Here is a 17,735-nt window from a genome sequence, read left to right as displayed (position 1 = left end):
CACATGGCCCCTTTTTGTTGCCTACAAATGTTCTTTCCCTAGAGAGTCCTTTATATTGGACCCCTCCTTCCTCAAGTCTTTTAAAATATCACCTTCCCAATGACTATTACATCCCTATGACTTAATTTATTTTATAACTGGAAGTTTGCAGTTATTGACCTCCTTCCCTCATTTTGTCCATCCTCCAGCCCATCTTTGTCTTTCCTCCATGTTTATGTTTTATTTTGTTTGTTCATTTGCTTTTGTTTTTGTTTTTTAGATTCCATATATAAGTGAAATTATACAGTTTTTGTCTTTCTCTGTTTGACTTGTTTTACTTAGGATAATGCACTCAAGGTCCACCCGTGTTGTGAATGGCAAGATGTTGTTCTTTTTTATGGCGGAGTAATATTCCATTGGGTGTATATACACCACATCTTCTTTATCCATTTACCCATTGATAGACATTTAGGTTCTTTCCTTATCTTGGCTATGGTAAATAATGCTGCAGTGAACATTTGGGTGCATAAATCTTTTCGAATTGGTGTTTTTGTCTTCTTTGGATAAATACCCAGAAATGGAATTGCTGGATCATATGATAGTTTTATTTTTAATTTTTTGAGGACCCTCATACTGTTTTCCACAGTGACTGCACCAGTTTACCATCCCACCAAAGGTGCATGAGGGTTCCCTTTTCTCTACATCCTCATGAACACTTGTTATTTCTTGTCTTTTTAATTTTAGCCATTCTAGCAGGTGTGAGGTGATGTCTCATTGTGTTTTTGCTTTGCAGTTCCCTAATAACTAGTGAAGTTGAGCATCTTTTCATATGCCTGTTGGCCATTGTCTTCTCTGGAAAAATGTCTATTCAGATCCTATGCCCATTTTTTAAGCTTTTTTTTTTTTTTGCTATTTAGAGTTATAGGAATTCTTTATATATTTTGGATATTAATCCCTTATCAGATACATGATTTGCAAATTTTTTTTCCCATTCCCATTGCCTTTTCATCTTGTTGATGGTTTCCTTTGCTGTGCAAAAGCTTTTCATTTTGATGTAGTTCCACTTATTTATTTATCTTTTGTTGCCTTTGCTTTTGGAGTTAGATCCAAAAAGTCATCATCAAGACTAATGCCACAGAGCCTACTGCCTATATTTCCTTCTAGGAGTTTTATGGTTTCAGGTCTTACATTCAAGTCTTTAATCCATTTTGAGTTAATTTTTGTGTGTGGTGTAAGATAGTGGTCTAGTTTCATTCTTTTGCATATTATTTTCCTGTTTTCCCAGCACCATTTATTGAAGAGACTGTCTTTTCCCCATTGTATAGTCTTGCCTCCTTTATCATAAATTAATTGATCATGTATGTGTGGGTTTATTTCTTGGCTTTCTATTCTATTCCATTGATTAATGTGTCTATTTTTATGCCAGTACCATACTGTTTTGATTACTATAGCTTTGCAATATAGATTGAAATCAGGGAATCTAATGGCTCCAGCTTTGTTCTTTCTTAAGATGGCTTTGGCTCTCAAGGGTCTTTTATGGTTCCATATAATTTTTTTTTTTTCTGTGAAAAGTACTATTGGAATTTTGGTAGGGATTGCACTGAATCTATAGATTGCTTTGGGCAATATGGACATTTAAACAGGATTAATCCTTCCAATCCATGAGTTTGGAATATCTTTCCATTTATTTGTGTCATTTTCAATTTCTTCATTAATATCGTGTAATTTTCAGTATACAGATATTTTACCTTGGTTAAATTTATTCCCAGGTTTTGTTCTGTTTTTTTTTTTTTTTTTTGGTGCAATTGTAAATGGGATTGTTTTCTTAATTTCTCTTTCTGATAATTTGTTGTTAGTGTATAGAAATACAACTAATTTTTGTATATTGATTTTGTACCCTGCAACTTTACTGAATTCATTTATCAGTTCTAACAGGTTTTTTAAATTATTGTTGTTGGATTCTTTTTCTTTCTTTTTTTTTTTTTTTGCATGTGTATCGTTCCTTAGGGTTTCCTACATATAAAATCATGTCATCTGCAAATCGTGGCAGTTTTATTTCTTCCTTTCCAGTTTGGATATCTTCTATTTCTTTTTCTTGCCTAAATGCTCTGACTAGGACTTCCAATATTATGCTGAATAAAAGTGGTGAGATTAGGCCTCCTTGTCTTATTCCTGATCTTAGAGGAAAACCTTTTAGCTTTTCACTGTTGAGCATGATGTTAGCTGTGGGCTTGTCATGTATGACCTTTATTATGTTGAGGTACGTTCCCTTTTTACCCACTTTGTTGGGAATTTTTATCATAAATGGATGTTGACTTTTGTCAAATGCTTTTTCTGTATCTATTGAGATGCTCATGACTTTTGTCCTTCATTTTGTTAATGTGGTGTATCACATTGATTGATTTGTGGATGTTGAGACATTCTTGCATCCTTGAAATAAATCCCACTTGATCATGGTTAAGATTCTTTTAAAGTATTAAATATGGTTTGCTGATGTTTTGTTGAAGATTTTTGCATCAGTGTTCATCAGGGATATTGATCTGTATTTTTATTTATTTATGTATTTATTTATATACCAATTGATTGATTGTTGTGTCCCTGTTTGGTTTTGGTATCAGGGTAATGCCAACTTCATAAAGTGGGTTTGGAAGCACTTAAAGATTCTTTATTAATGCCAAATATTTGAAAATGAAGGTAAATTAGAGAAAAATTCCAATAAAATATTTGAATAAAAGTATTTAGATATGGATCTATACCTCAGAGTTCCTGATGACAACAGAGCTGTGATTTGTAGGCAAATCTGAAAAGTGTGGAGAGGAGAATAATGGCTATGGGTCAGGGGATGACACCTTGGAGTGTGAGCAGCCTTTATGCCTCAGGGTCCTCTGCGCTGCCTGGTCCATGGGAGGCTTTCAGTGGAGAATTACATTCAAGCCTTCTAGTAGTGATAGAGGGGCAGGAAGCAGGGGTCATTATTCTTATTTTACAGATGAGGAGCTGATACCTAGAAAAGGGTGAATTGCCCAAAGTTCCCAGCAATGAACAGCCAGGTCGGGCCAGACCTCATACCTCCTGACCCCCAGACCAGTGCCTTTCTAGTCCCCACGGGGCTGCTCTGTCACCACCACTGATGGGAAGTGAGCCAGCCGCTCTCCATTCATCCAGGTTCCACCCTATATCTGTAACAGTGGGTGTCACAGGCAGGGTAAATGGCCCCCAAGGATGTCTACCTTCCAGTTCCCAGAATTCGTGAATATGTAAGATCACATGGCAAAAGCATATGGAATTAAGGCTGCTAATCAGTTTACCTTGACATAGGCTTCTTATCCTGGATTATCCAGCTGGTCCAGGGCCGTCACGAGTCCTTTAGATGGAAGAGGGAGGCAGGAGAGAACTAGGAGAGGTCAGCATGAGAAAGACACAGCCCAATGCTGCTGGTTTTGAAGATGGAGGAAGGACTATGAGCCAAGGAATGCTCTAGAAGCTGAAAAAGGCAAGGAAATGGATTCTCCCCTAGAGCCTCTAGAAAGAATACAGCCCAGCCAACACTTTGAGCTTTAGTTCACTGAGACTCAATTGGGACTGTTGACTGCTAAAACTGTAAGATAACTTGTGTTGTTTTGAGCAATTAAGTTTGTGGTAATATGTTAGAGCAGCCATGGGAAATGAATACAACAGGTATTCCTGGATTCCTGGCTGGGCACCTCGGAAAAGAGCATTGTGACCTCCCTCAGTGAGGGGAGAGGTGTGGACAGAGCCCACCTGTTTATAATTAGTCAGCATGTTTAGTTTCACTGTGTACTGATCCAATTAGTAATTTATCCATCAGCTGTGATTAAATCACTTTTAGGCCAAGATCAGGTAAAATTCCTAGTGAAGCATTGGAGGAAAAATACCCTAAAGGGAGGCTTACAGTGAACTCCTATGACAAGCCTCTGAAGTGGGTATTGTTGTACCCATTTCACAGATGAGGAAACTGAGGCTCAAGAGGGAATTAGTACACTGTCCAAAGTCCCATGGGGAATGGCAGAGTCAGGGCTTGAATCCAGGTTGGCCTGGCCTGGCTCTTCTCTATACTACACTCTCCAGCCTTGACTGCCTTCTTGCTGAATATGTTATAGAGGATTTTCAGATTTCCTCTGTGGAAACTTGTTCTCTCTTGCCCACTACAGTTCTTATGCTAAGTTACCAGACATTCTCTCTGTGTTGCCTGGACATTATCCTTTATTTCCCCCACAGATGTCTTGCCCCCTTAATTAGATCACACACTCTGAGAGGCCACGTTGGCTCCTTCTGAATTCTGCTCAGTGCCTGGAGCCTGCTGTAGGGGCTCACCAAATTCCTCCTGGAGGAAAGAATGAAGTCTGCCAGGAGAGCAGGAGAAACCCCTTCCTCTGTATTCTTTTTCTTTCTTTCTTTCTTTCTTTCTTTTTTTTTTTTAAGATTTGTTTATTCCAGAGAGAGAGAGATTGAGAGAGAGCGTGAGCAGGGAGGGGCAGAGGGAGAGAGAGAATCCCAAGCAGGCTCCACACCCAGCACAGAGCCCAATGCCAGGCTCAATCTCAGAACCCTGAGGTCATGACCTGAGCCAAAACCAAGAGTCTGATGCTTAATTGACTGAGCCACCCAGGTGCCCCACCCCTTCCTCTATTTTCAGTCTGTGGGGAATTCCCATCCCAGTCCCCTGAAATCCTAAACCCATTTTTGCAGTCAGTCGTCACTAGATATTATAGCAAAGGAATGTGTGTATTAGCCTAGAAATTCTTTTAGTAGAAAGTTTTTTTTTTTTTTTTTAAAGATTTTATGTATTTGTCAGAGAGAGAGAGCGCAAGCAGGGGGAGCGGCAGACAGAGGGAGAAGCAGGCTCCCCATCGAGCAGGGAGCTTGACGTGGGACTTGATCCCAGGACCCTGGGATCATGACCTGAGCTGAAGGCAGACGTTTAACCAATTGAGCCACCCAGGTGCCCCATTAGTAGAAGTTCTAAAAACTCAACATTAAAGGTGCGAAATGCTTGGCAGTCTTTGATGTGCATGAGGGAAGTCCGCTAGAGTTTTGTCAGAGGGTATCTCTCTCTCTCTCTCTCTCTCTCACACACACACACGCACATGCACACACACACAGACACACACACACACCCCTGTCTTTATCAAATATGAAAGATTCTCTCTGCTTCCTCCATCCTCAAATAATGGTCGGTTTTAATTCCTGGGAGCCTCTCTGTTGCTGTCCTGGGTGGATTGGAGAGGTCTTTTGCTTTACTTTGCTCAGTAAAATCCTTTGAGTAGGATTCCTGCATCCCTTCATTGCACAGTGCTACAAAAAGGGCTGGGGAGTTTGGACAGCAATGTGGGGCAGGAGAAAATATACCGGGTCTGAAGCCAGAGGACTAGGATTTCTCCAAGGTCAGGCACCTAAATCCGTGGCCCTGAATACTCCTACCCCCTGTTTCCATGAAAGTTACACATATGAGTGCTCAAAATCTACTTAATTGACAAATTGATGTGTGTCTCTGGAATTGTTTGTGCAACCAACTGCATGTGAATCTGAGAGAGGCGAGGGCGTCAGAAGGGCGAGCTGGGATATTTTAATATTCAGTATTTCCAGACTCAGCAGGCAGCAGGCTAAATCTGTCCGCTGATGGGTAGACATAAATTATGAAACCACTCACGTAGGTTGAGAGGTTGCCTAGAGCTGGGGAAGGATCGCCACCAGTGTCTCCGCAGGCTGCCTGGGGGTGGGGTGGCTCCCCAGTCGGCAGGGATTGTCTGCGGGCAGGTGCATGATCACAGCGGGCCCCGCAGGAGCCCTGAGACAAGGTGTGCAGTGGGTTCAGAAAACCGGCCAGCACCCACGGGATGACCCCAGCTTTCTGTGTGGCTGGAAGGTGAGGCTGCCCCCTAGTGGCAAAGGTCCACATGGGGCTGAAGTTCAAGGGGTCTCAGGGACTCTGACCTGCTTCCTGCCCTGGGTTCTGATGCCTCCTTCCGCAATGGGGGCAGTGCGGGCTGGGGGTGCCTCAGAGTGAGGCTGGAGGCTGGGAGGCCAGTCTAAGCACCAAGGAGAGAAAACTGAAGGCTAGGGGTACGGTAGTTGGTGGTGGTGGATTGTGTCCAAGGGCCAGGGAAGAGAATGAAGAAGCCAATCCTTGGCAATAACATTTAACAAGTCAATAATAACCATTTATTGCTGATCTGTGTCTGCAGTGGTGCTGAGCACATGCCACATATTTTCTCCATTCCTCACAGCAACCCTATTCATTAGATACCATTATTTCCCCATTTACAGACAAGAGGCAAAGAATCCAGTATCGTCATTCCCATGTCTGTGGTGGTTAACGGTTGGGTAATACTTAATGTAACATAGGCACTTTACAAGCATTATCTCACGTAATCGTCATGCTTATTTTAGGATGTAGGTTTTATTATTCCTTATTTCCATTATATCACTGAGGAAGCAGAGGCTTAGAGAGGGTGTGTATCAGTTAGCATTTACAATGTAGCAAACCACCTCCCAATTTAGGGCTTGAGACAGCAATCCCTCATTTAGTTTTTAATGCAGTGAGCTGACAATTTGGGCTGAGTTCCCTTGGGCAGGTCTTCTAGTCTCAGCCGGTCCAGGGAGAGCATCATGCCTCTATGGTCAGAGGCTGGTCAGTGAGGCAGCTCTGCTTCAGGGGGCTGGTTGGTTGTAGGCTGGGGTAAGGGTGGAGGCTGGTGCCTGTGTGTCTCATCAGTCAGCCAGCTAGCCTGGCCTTGTGGCTGGGCGGGGGTCCGAGAGGGAGCTTGGGAACATGCAAGGTCTCTTGAGGCCCTGGGCTCAAAACTGGTACAAGCTCACTTCTACTGAATTCTGTTGGCCAAAGCAAGCCTAGGATCAATGGACAGGGAGTATCTCCTGATGGGAAGGGTTCAGTGAGTGTAGGTACAGGGAGGGGTGGAGAACTGGGGCCATTTTTGCAATATATGTCTAGGTGGCTCTGGGGAACAGGTCTGGGAAGAGATCTGGGTGAAGTGGGATTCGTGGGTGGAAAAAACAGTATGTGCAAAGCCCCCCTAAGACTTCTAGGCGGGAAAGAGCCTGCATTTCTGGAAAGTAGACTAGGGTGCCTGGAATACAGGAGGAGAAATTTGGAGAAGTTAAGGATGGGGTGTTATTCTGAGCACTTCATCTCGGTTAACTCAATCCGCACAAGAACCCCCTGAGGTAAGTGCTGTGGTTACCTCCCCTCTTTCTAGATGGGGAAACTGAGGGAGAGGTCAGACACTAGTCTAGGTCACACTGCTAGAAGCAGCAGGGTCAGGGTCCCAATTCAGTGGGTCCAGCTACAAAGCCCCCACCCTGAACCACTTGCCACCCTGCTGGTACCCCAACAGGTAGGAGAAAGAACCTGGGAAAGAGGGCTTCCGCTGTTACAGTAGGAGGGCAGATGTCCGAACTACTTTCCCGAGAGGCCTGGAGACACTAAGGTAGAGACTCTCTGTCACCTCCTATTTGCCCAAGACTAAGACGGCTTATTTCTGTTTGGATGTGGGAAGGAGCTGGTCTTTCTGACTCTGTGACCCTACAAATAAATAAGTGCACAAGAGTGTCAGGTGTATTCACTAAGACACTTTTTCCTTAAGCAACAGAAACTGATTCCATCTAGCTCAAGTTTAAAATGAAGTATTTCTTTCTTTTTAAAAAAATTTTTATTTTATTTATTTTTTAAGTAGGCTGCATACCCATGGTGGGGCTCAAACTTATGACCCTGAGACCAAGAGTCCCATGCTCCACTGATGGAGCCAGCCAGGCACCCCTGAAATAAAGTACTTCTTTTAAAGATTTATTTATTTATTTATTTGACTGAGAGAGAGAGAGAGAGCACAAGCAAGGGGAGCAGCAGACAGAGGGAGAGGGAGAAGCAGTTTTCCTGCTGAGAGAGGAGCCCGACACGGGGCTCGATCCCAGGACCTTGGGATCATGATGTGAGCTGAAGGCAGACTCTTAACTGAGCTGAGCCACCCAGGCGCCCCTAAAATGAAGTATTTCTTAGGAAAGCACTGGGAGAGTTCACAGAATCAGACCATCCCAGGAAGGATAAGAACTAGATAAACCCCTGGGACCTCAGGGGCAGCATTCGGTGGGCTCACTTTCTCATTTGCTGCCAGCCCCATCACTATGACTTACTGTCTACGTCTTGACTTCCCATGAGAGAGAATCTGGCACAGTTTGGGTGGCATGTTTTTATGCTGGACAACCTGGATCTGTCCTGGGAAACAGGGGCATGAGCACAGCCAAGGCCACTGAAGCAGGGGAGAGGATCACTGTGAAGCCATCCTGCTTGGTGGCTATGCTTGGCAGCAGAATTAGCTCTAAGCACCACTACCTACATCCATCTGGACAGTTCTAAGGACATACTTTTCCCAAGGAAAGGAAAAAGCTTTCCTCTTCCAGGGATCTAAAAGTTCCAGAGCTCCTGACCAAGCTCATACCCTTCAGCTTTACTGCAGATGTAAATTCTCAACAAGAGTGTTTGAATATGATTTTATTAATTGAGTTTTTCAAGGTTAGCAAATAGTTTTCATTAAATTATAACAATCCAGGGTGGATGATATCCTTAAGCTCAATTTTGCTGTGCAAAGATTATATTTGAGTGCTTTTCAATCCTGACTTCCTAAGTGATCGGGTTATAAAACATTTATTAGTGGTTCAAAAGCATTGCTTTTTGCAAATTCAGTATCTTCTCTAGGATAGATTTTAGGCAGACAGCTCTTTTTGGTAGAGTTCACGGTGTGATGTGTAAAGGTGCTTCCTTGTGTTTACTGAGGGGCGAAGCCGGGCTCTGTAGATGGTCAGCTTCTCCTCTGAGCTTCATGTGTGATTTGCCCCAAGACTGAAAAGGCCACTTACACAGATTAAATGAAATTCATGGTTTTCAAAAATAAGTTTGGCTACTTAAATTTCTAGATGGGAGGTTCTTAGAGATGGGCACAACTGGCTTCCATATAAATATTTTATAACTGCTCATTCCTATTCTTGACATAAATAGGATTTTCATGGGCATGGAGTCTATTAGGAGAGTATTTGGGGTGGGAATTTAAGACTCCACATACTCGTCAGGCCTGGATTCGCCATCAATCAATTCATGATATGACCTTGAGCAAACGTGCTCGCAGCTCTCTCTATATTTTGTTTATTTCACTATATTAGACTGGAATTGGTAAGTATCAGTTAGGAATGTGTTTAGCTACAAATAATGGAAAACCTGAAAGGGGTTTATTTTTCTAATGTGACAGACCAAGAGGCAGGGAGTCAAGCATTGGGATGTTATTGAGGACCCAGGCTCCTTCTCTGTTTCTGTGATCAGCCCATGGTTTTTGTCCTGATGGTGGAAACTTGGCTGCTTCACCTTCAGAAGGAAGAAGAGGGAAGGGCAAAGGGAAATGCTAGCTGAGCTTGTTCCCCCTGTTTTCCAGAGTAACTAAGGTCCTGGAAGCCACCTCCCGCCAAATAGTCTTCTCCTTACATCTCATTTGCCAGAACTGAAGGCCACCTCTACTCACAAAGGAACCTGGGAAGGCGATCCTTTTATTTGGGCATATTGAAGCCTTCAATGAAAACAGGGGGCTGTCGGTAAGGAAAAATAACGAGCATGGGGTAGGAATTTAACTGTGTCCTTTTTATCCCAAAGGGGCAGAAGCAAACCATCACGTATTGGTTCGCTTGGTCTTTTAGCGGGTGGTAAGCACTGTGTGAACTGGTCAACTCAAGTACATTAATGTATGTGTGGCAGGCAGGAACTCTAGTGGAGAGACGAAGAAACGGGAGTTTCTGAAGCATTGAGGAAATTGCTCAAGGTAGCAGAGAGGAAAGAATTAAAAAGTATCTCCTCTCTCTATTGACTTCAGGAGGGCTGGATGAGTCTCAAGTTACTCTGGATCCTTTCTGTTGGCCTCCAGGGGAGGGGCTAAAGCATTTTCTCCCTTCTTTGATTCCTTACCCTGAAGAAGGTTGGGCTTGGGGGTAAGGGAGGAGTCCCAGCGGCTCTCATGTGGATATTTGCGGGTGTTGGGACTCCTGTCCAGGCCTGTGCCTCCCTGAGGACATCATCATTCCTTCCCAGATGTCCTGGAGCAGAGCGCTGACAGGCTCCTCCCTGGAACAGGGAGCAGGATGGCTTCCTCACTGTCCCCACCCCCCAAACTTCACGCTTGGCACCTGCAGTAACTGGAGAGAAATAGGGCAGGAGGCAATTGCCCCCAGCTCTCCATAGCAGGTCACATTGATAAGCTGGCCCCTACAAAGGGGCGACGTTGTAAACAGTCAAGCACACAGTGTCAGGGGGCCTTTGAATCACAGCTTCCTGGCTGTGTGACTGGCAAATTGATCGCTGTACGTCTCAGTTTCCCCATCTGTGAAATGGGAGATGGTAACAGTACCTATGTCGTAGGGTTGTTGTGAGACTTTCCATACACAAAGCACTGAGAACAATGCCGACCAGAGGCACCGTGGGTGCGGGCTTAAGTCGGCTCCTTCTGAGTGTCCTCTCCTTCAGACATCTTTATGATTTTTTTTTTAAGATTTTATTTATTTATTTATTTGAGAGAGAGAGAGAGAGAAACAGCATGAGAGGGGATAGGGTCAGAGGGAGAAGCAGGCTCCCCGCCGAGCCGGGAGCCCAATGCGGGACTCGATCCCAGGACTCCAGGATCATGACCTGAGCCGAAGGCAGTCGCTTAACCAACTGAGCCACCCAGGCGCCCCAGACATCTTTATGATTAACTTGCTTTTATAGATTCATTCTCTGGAATCTTTAAAGCCAAGTCTCCCGGGGTTGTTCTTAAGTTACTATTTGTTTTTAATGAATCCTGTAGTTATCAATTAATGCCTTGGTTCCTGCTGTTAATGCAGAGCAAGAAAAATAATAGCTGATATTTCAGCTCTTACTCTTCCGCCTTTGGAAAATACAGATTAACAGTACGACATGAGTTATGCCCCCTGGAGTGGTGTCGTATGGTGGCCCTCCGCTTAGTCGACTTGGGAGGGATGGGTTGGTAAATAGTGAAGATCACTTTGTTTTCTTCACAGTTGGGGCTGAGCCTGCATGTTTTTCATCCAGTATTTTCCTTGGCACCCGCTCTACTTCCTATACACACATTTCAGTCCTGAGCGTATATGCGCGTATGTTGGTGAATTATATTTCTCAGCATGGATCATGGTGGGCCCGAGGGAGACCACCTTCTGTGTGCTGCTTTTCTGTGTGTCCTCTGTCACTGCCAGTAAAATGCCATCTGGGGACAAGAGGCCAAAGCCCCGGGTCCCAGTCCCTGGTCTGCTATCACCTCAGGCCATGATATCGGGCAAGGGACTCTCTCTCCTGTGTGGACCTTCGGCTTCCCCTTCTGCGAGATGATCTGTAGGTCCCTTCCAGCTCTGCAGTTTTCCAGGATTTTCTTTGAAAAGCGCAGCGTGCTAGGGAGATCTTGGTTTTGAAGTTTTCCTTGTGAGGATTGCCTTCATTTATTGGGCATCTTGTTGCTGAAACATACCATCAAGAAAGAACAGACTGAAGTTCCCTTTCCTTCCGAAAATGTGATGCTTAAATACAATTCAGTTTCCTGGAGCAGACACAGAGGAGTAGAAGTGGATAGGGTTTCTCCTGTCTTTGAGCAGTCCCAGAGGAGGCTGTAAATAGCAGGACATCCCTTCAACCAGATGGGCCTCTGAGCCTGGAAAGCCAGGCAGCCACAGAGAATAGAGAAATCCGTGACAGAAATGAGGAAAAGCTGTCTGCTGTGATGTTGGTTTATTCTCGCAGCTGAACATAGTTGGCCTGGAGGCCAGGGAGAAGAGGGAGATTAACCCCAGGCTGGCCGGCTGTGACGTTCCAAGTCACAGTCCGATCTGATGAGAAAATGGCCCAGTGAGCTGACTTTGGACGCAGTACCTTCTTGAGAGCAGAGCCAGGCGCAGGGGACATTGGGACAGGGGAGGCTTAGCTGGCACTCAACAACCGCCCCCCCCCCCCCCGGCTTTGGTGGCTTTGCCTCATTTTTCCTGGTGCTACGAACAGCTTCAGGTACCCAGGTTTCTCGCTGCGCCCCAGAGCCCTTCCCACACGCCTGCCTACCTTGGCTGGTCTTGATTTATCCAGTGGCACTCTTGATCTCAAATGTTTTCCTTCTCCCTTCCTTTTACCATTAATCTTATTAAAATTTTACTGGCGGGATAGCATAGTGAGGTAAAAGGAGTCATGGCCTTTGGACTCAGTCTTGGATGGTGCTCTATCATGAGCTTTTGCTCATAACACTGGGGACTTGGGTGAGTTACTTGATTTCCCTCAGCCTCAGTTTTCTCACCTGTGAGATGGGTACAGTCATACATAACATAAAGAGTAGTTTCCTCTCATCCTTGGTTTTGTTTTCTGCACTTTCAGTTACCTGCAGCCAACGGTGGTTTGGAAGCAGGTGATCCTCCTGATGAATTAACAGAAAGTCAAAAATAGTCTACCACTGGGTCAAAATGTCTGTGTCATGCCCTCTCTTCATCTCATCACAGGCATTTTATCATATGACATCATCACAAGAAAGGTGGGTACAGGACAATAAGATATTTTGAGAGAGAGAACACATTCACATAACTTTTACTACAGTGTATTGTCATAGCTGTTCTATTATATTATAGTTAATCTCTTACTGTGACTAATTTATTTTCTATTTTTTAAAAGATTTATTTATTTGAGAGAGAGAGAGCACGAGCACACAGGGAGCGGGAGAGGGAGAGGGAGAGAGAGAATCTCAAAGCAGACTCCCTGCTGAGCCCAATGCAGGGCTCAATCTCATGACCCTGAGATCATGACCTGAGCTGAAATCAAGAGTCTGACGCTTAACCGACTGAGTCACCGAGGTGCCCCTACTGTGCCTAATTTATAAATTAACCTTTATCATTGCTATGTATATATAGAGAAAAACATAGTATATATAGAGTTTGGTACTAACTGGTTTCAGGCACCTGCTGGGGGTCTCGGGACGTATCCCTCGCAGGTAAGGGGGGTGGCTACTGTGGCATTATTGAGAGAATTAGATGAGATGTGAAGGTTACCTCAAAAAGAAAGCCACCACAAGAAATGTTATTTCTTCCTTCTTGTCCCATCTTATACTTTCTGTGTGTTAGAATCTGGGGAATTTAAAAAATATTTGGATGCTTCAGATCCACCCCATCTCCCGGTGGGAATCAGTACTCTTTAAAAGCTCCTCAGGTGACTGTTGCAACCTGAGTTAAGACCCACTGCCCTCAGGCATTGCTGATTAAGAGTTTGCGCCCCGTGCCCAGTGCTGCCTCTGTTCCCATCCCATTGGACCTGACTCCCAAAGTCAGTTTATCTTCTGTCTTTTAATCTGACAAACAGCAGGTGATTAATCAAGGTTTGTGCGCTGGATCCCTCCCTGAGTCCTGGATATTTGTTTTCATTGGCACCTTGACAGGAGTAGGGCCATATTCTTTTCTGGAACTAAGGGGAGGGCAAGGGTGGATATTTACTGAAATGCTGTGGCAGAGATGGTAGGCTGAAACGAGACATTCTCTGGGACATTGGCTCAGAATCCGAGGGGCCAGGTAGGACCGGTGAACCAGCTGGGCAGACTTCCTGTCTTCCTTCAGCAATGCTGAAGCAGGAAGCAGGCAGCCAGCCCAGGACACACTTGGTGAATTTAGAAATAAGGGGGTTGGGTCAGGATGTGCTTGACCGTGTGGTGTGGCCTGGGAAGGGAGGCAGGTGTTTATGACTGACAATGGCTTTCTGAGTTAGTCCTTCTTCCTCCCAGTTACATCTTGCAGGAGGACTTCAACCTGTATACTCTTGACCCACCCAGAGGTCATCTAAAGATAATTTCCATACAGCCCAAAGCTTCCTGCATCTCTCTGCTTGGGGGGGGTTCTCTGGCCATGGGAGCTCGGCCCTCACCTGGTGGCAGGCTGGAAGTATTGGGAAATTAATGGTTTGGGTGCTGCCTTCACATGGAGGAATGTCAGTGGGTGGATGAACCCTCCAGCTTCCCTGCCTTTTGGTGGGGCAGCCCTGAGGCATGTTCTGCACAGTTTCTCAGAGGGTCTCCTGTGGGACAGAGCCCCAGATGCCACAGTGACAGCACTCTCATCGTGAACCCTTTGCTGGCTTTCCTCCCTTCCCTGTCTCACTTCCCTTCTGGAGTCTTCATGGATGGAGAGAGGAAGGAAATCATGGTAAGGGTGGTGCTTCCAATCTGCAGGTTGTGACCCATGAGGGAGTTGTGACATCCATTTCTACACATTGAGTGTGCTACACATTGTAAGGGGACACACTGTTATATGAAAATTTCATTTCAGTTGTGTGTGAACATATTCACATTCTGGTGAAATATATTTCTCAACATGGGTCATGGTTAAAAATTTTGAAAACATTGCCAACGTGGGCCTCTGTGGTTTTTATCTTCCGAGGATCCATTCTTCCTTTTTCCTGCAGTAATAGCCCTGCTATTCATGTAACCACCTCTCAACAAGGAAAGGGGACTGTGCCCCTAATTGGACATAGTCTTGGTGGGACCATCAATCAAGGTGTTGCATCATTCCTTGGGCAAAAGATGGTGTCATGACCCATGACAGGTCAATGATGATTGATCCAGGGAATTTGAATCTAGAGAGGACACACGAAAGGGCTAAAAATAGTTAAAGATGCTTCATTCGAAGGGGATGGATGTCTGGACATTAACATCTATATGTTTCCTGCTACCTAGATCTCTGAACTTCCTTAATTTTTTTTTCCCTTGTAAGATTCGGTGGTTGAGCTGTTGGGTTGGTTCTGTGAAATACCTGTGGATTACTCCCTTCCTTCTTTCCTTCCTTCCTTCCCTTCCCTTCCCTTCCTTCTTTCCTTTCCCTCTCTTTCTTTCTTTTTTTCTTTTTTTTTTTAAAGATTTTATTTATTTATTTGAGAGAGAGAGAATGAGAGACAGAGAGCATGAGAGGGAGGAAGGTCAGAGGGAGAAGCAGACTCCCTGCCGAGCAGGGAGCCCGATGCGGGACTCGATCCCGGGACTCCAGGATCATGACCTGAGCCGAAGGCAGTTGCTTAACCAACTGAGCCACCCAGGCGCCCGTCTTTCTTTCTTTCTTTCTTTCTTTCTTTCTTTCTTTCTTTCTTTCTTTCTTTCTTTCTTTCTTTCTTTCTTTCTTTCTTTCTTTCTTTCTTTCTTTCTTTCTTTCTTTCTTTCTTTCTTTCTTTCTTTCTTTCTTTCTTTTCTTTCTTTCTTTTCTTTCTTTCTTTCTCTCTCCCCCTCCTCCCCCCCCCTCCTTAGGCAGGTAGAGCTGTCTTCTGTTGCTAGAAAGCAAAGAACCCTCCCACACCTGAGGACTTTGGAATTAGCTGAGCCTAACTCTACTGTCACTTGCCTGTGTGTCTGGAAAATTACTTCTCTAAGCTTCAGGTTCCTCTCTTGTAAAATGAGGATAGTAACGCCAGATTGGAGGATATAGAGGATGTTTATATGGCCATTGGCCCTAGACCTTCAATTAATGGCAGCCACTATTGTGAACCAAATTTTAATCATCTCTCCTTTACTAGTGATGACTTTCCACTTATTAAATATCTGCAGAGTGGATGAATGAATCCATATGACAAGGTAGATTTTCACAACTAAAACCCATAGCTGAATTTCTTTAAGGAGTTACAACCCCTTGGGTATTAAACATGTGAGTTATTGTTCAAAAACTTAATATGAGGAAAATCTCTGAGACCTGGGGTTAGGTCTAACTAAGGACAACAAAAGCAAAGTCCATAAAAGGAAAATTTATAAATTGAACATTATAAAATTGAAAACTTCTGCTTGTGAAAGACAGTGTATAAGAGTAAAAAGGCAGCCTAGAGACTAGGAGAAAATATACAAATCACATATCCAACAAAGGACTTGTATTTAGGATATATAAGACCTTAAAAACACACAACCTAATTTAAAAATGGGCGAAACACTTGAACAGACATATGACCAAAGAGGACATATGGAGGGCAGAGAAGCACATTAAAAGATATTCAACATCATTAGGCATTAGGGAAAAGCAAATTAAAGCCATAATGAGACCCAATTACATACCTATCATAATGGCTAAAATAAAAATACTGACAATATCAAGTGCTGAGAAGGATGCAGAGCAACTGGTACTCTCCCACATTGCTGATGGGAATAAAACATGGCTCAACTACTCTGGAAGACAATTTGGTGTTTCTTATAAAATTAAACATACAGTTACCACATGGCCTAGCAATCCCACTCCTGAGAAATGAAATGAAAACTCATGTTCACACAAAACCTGTCTGCATATTTACAGCAGCTCTGATCATAATCATCCCAATCTGGAAGCAATTCCAATGTCATTCAGCAGCTAAATGTGTATACAAACTGTGGTCTATCCGTACAGTGTGCTAAAATTCAGTAATAAAAAGGAAGAACCTAAGAGGGATCATGCTGAGTGAAAAAAACCCATCTCAAAAGGTTACCTACTGTATGATTCCATTTGTACAGGGGATTAGGGGAGGATGGAAGGTTTGGCAGTAAAGAGAGAGCACCAAGGAGTTTTTTGGGGGTGATGGAACTGCTCCATATCCTGATTATGGTGGTGGTTACATGTGATTACATGAATCTATACATGTGTTAAAATGCATAGAACTGGGGCGCCTGGGTGGCTCAGTTGGTTAAGCGACTGCCTTCGGCTCAGGTCATGATCCTGGAGTCCTGGGATCGAGTCCCGCATCGGGCTCCCTGCTCGGCAGGGAGTCTGCTTCTCCCTCTGACCCTCCTCCCTCTCATGCTCTCTGTCTCTCATTCTCTCTGTCTCAAATAAATAAATAAAATCTTAAAAAAAAAATGCATAGAACTGTAAATCAAAAAAGATCAACCTTCCGGTATGATAGTTAAAAAGCCCTTTGCATCATGTAGAGTGAGGTTGTATTCATTTGGATATTTTCATATCCTGTAGATCTACTCCATCCAATACAGTAGCCACTAGTCACATATGCTAGTCCCAGTTGAGGTGTGGATAAGTATCAAGTGCACATCAGATTTTGAAGACTTAGTACCAAAAAAAAAAAAAAAGACATGGATAAAAAATAAATTTTTTATGTTGATTACATGTGGAAATAGTACTATTTTGGAAAGATTTGGTTAAATAAAACTTATTATTCATTAATTTCATCTCTTTTTACCTTTAAAAATGTGGTTACTCGACAGTTATAATTACAATATGTAGCTTGGGTTATATTTTTATTAGGCAGTGCTGCTCTGGATGACATAATCAGGGAGGAATGGGGAGGTCTGGATTTTTCTCTCTTCATCTGGATCGGCAGGTGTAGGATTGCCCTACTCAGGGCTGAACAAGACGCACCCAGGCTCCTGCATTTGGGGTCCCGCTCACTCCCTCCCAGTCTGTCTGAGAGGTGAAGGCCTCTCTCCACATCCCCTTCATTTCCTGTCTGTCTGGCTTCTGCTAAGCTTTGGAGGAGAAGCAGGTGAGGCCAAGGTGAGACGGGGTTTATCAGAGGTGGGGGTCAAGTGATGCGTCAGATGCTGGAGAACATCCGGCTTTTGTTAGACTTGAGTTTGAATTCCATTTTAGCCACTAGTTAGCTGTGCAGCCCTTGATCTGTCTTAGCCCCGGTTTCCTCCTGTGTAGGAGAGAAAAATCGTTCCCGGAGGGGTTTCCCCTCCCGCAAGGGCTGTGGTGAGGGCGGACAGGAGAGAGCGTGG

This window comes from Neomonachus schauinslandi, chromosome 4, assembly GCF_002201575.2.
Source record: "Neomonachus schauinslandi chromosome 4, ASM220157v2, whole genome shotgun sequence".
Taxonomy (NCBI): domain Eukaryota; kingdom Metazoa; phylum Chordata; class Mammalia; order Carnivora; family Phocidae; genus Neomonachus; species Neomonachus schauinslandi.
The sequence above is the reverse complement of the archived record's forward strand: the minus strand, read 5'-3'. Positions refer to the sequence as shown.